Raw genomic sequence first — 1,283 nt, 5'->3', positions numbered from 1 at the left:
AATAATTATTCATGAGTAATAATGATATTCATTTAGTAGGTAACGTCAATAATCGTCATTTCCTGCCAGCGCAGAAATCTTGCGCTCAGAACAAAAGTGATGACCGTGTGCGTCCTGACTCTCCGTTTTTCCGGAGGTTCAGCCCCGGCTGGACTATTGAGCTATCACATGATAATACACAAACATGCATAATATTAACCCGACCACATTAAAGAAATGACTTCATCTTATGACATAATGGTTAATAACAACTTACATTGGATTCAACAGCAGTAGCATAATTTTCAATGTATTTTGGTAGATCTGTTATACTAATGCTCGGCACCTTCTGACTCCTAGAAACTCCCGAGGTGTCTTGATTTTCCTTCAAATTTCTAGTCCAAGCTAGCCATTGATCGTAAATCTCACCGTATCTACACAGACCCAGGAGAAGTATCGTCGATGTAGGTACCACAATTTCTCGTAGCTTGATATAACTTAATAAATCGATTGTCTCGTGGCACGTCAACCGAGAACTCGACAATGAGCTGGGATTAGCCATATTCTGGGCAACAGCCGTACGTGTATATCTATGGTTGGGCAGTTGGGCTTAAGTGAAGGACTGAAGGTCAAGCTGCAAGCCTGCAAGGTCTTTGATAATAACAACCGTAAAACCTCGCCTACTTCTGCATAACTATACTAACTGCATTCACGATTCACGTGACTTGTGCGACATTTTAGAGGACATTTTCCTCCATCCATTATATATCTCCTGATAGTTAGGACTGGAAGACTCCAGTCCTAAAGAAGAGAATAGAAGAAGGAAGAGAGGGAGAGAATGGATGAAGATGATTACCTAGGACCTGGCGGGTATGGAAAGCCACAATTGATCACATATTTTTGGGGGCGTGGCACTTTTATAATGAACTGTTTTTCTGTTTTGCTAGTGGTTCTGGCCTAGCCTCCATATTTGGAGCTAGCGTTGCAATGGATGGTAGTCATGGCAATGAATCTCTCACCTATAAAGCTCCGAAGCAACCCAAGAAACAGAAAGGTAAAGTGGGAGGGGCTGAAAGGGAAGAGGGTGGGGCTAGGATAGGAATAATATTAGTAATAATACGACTTTATTACACAGGAAGTGGGAGTGGTCAAGAGTCGCAGCAAGTTTTAGCAGCTGTTTCAGTTGACTGTCAAAAACAGTAATTGTTTTAAATTATTTGTTAATTTATTTATTTATTAATTTTATTTTTAGTGTTGATGGTCATTATCAGCCTCAGGGCAAGTTAGGGTGTGCACTAATAGGC

This window comes from Amphimedon queenslandica, unplaced genomic scaffold (assembly GCF_000090795.2).
Source record: "Amphimedon queenslandica unplaced genomic scaffold, v1.1 AMPQUscaffold_11851, whole genome shotgun sequence".
Taxonomy (NCBI): Eukaryota; Metazoa; Porifera; class Demospongiae; order Haplosclerida; family Niphatidae; genus Amphimedon; species Amphimedon queenslandica.
The sequence above is the reverse complement of the archived record's forward strand: the minus strand, read 5'-3'. Positions refer to the sequence as shown.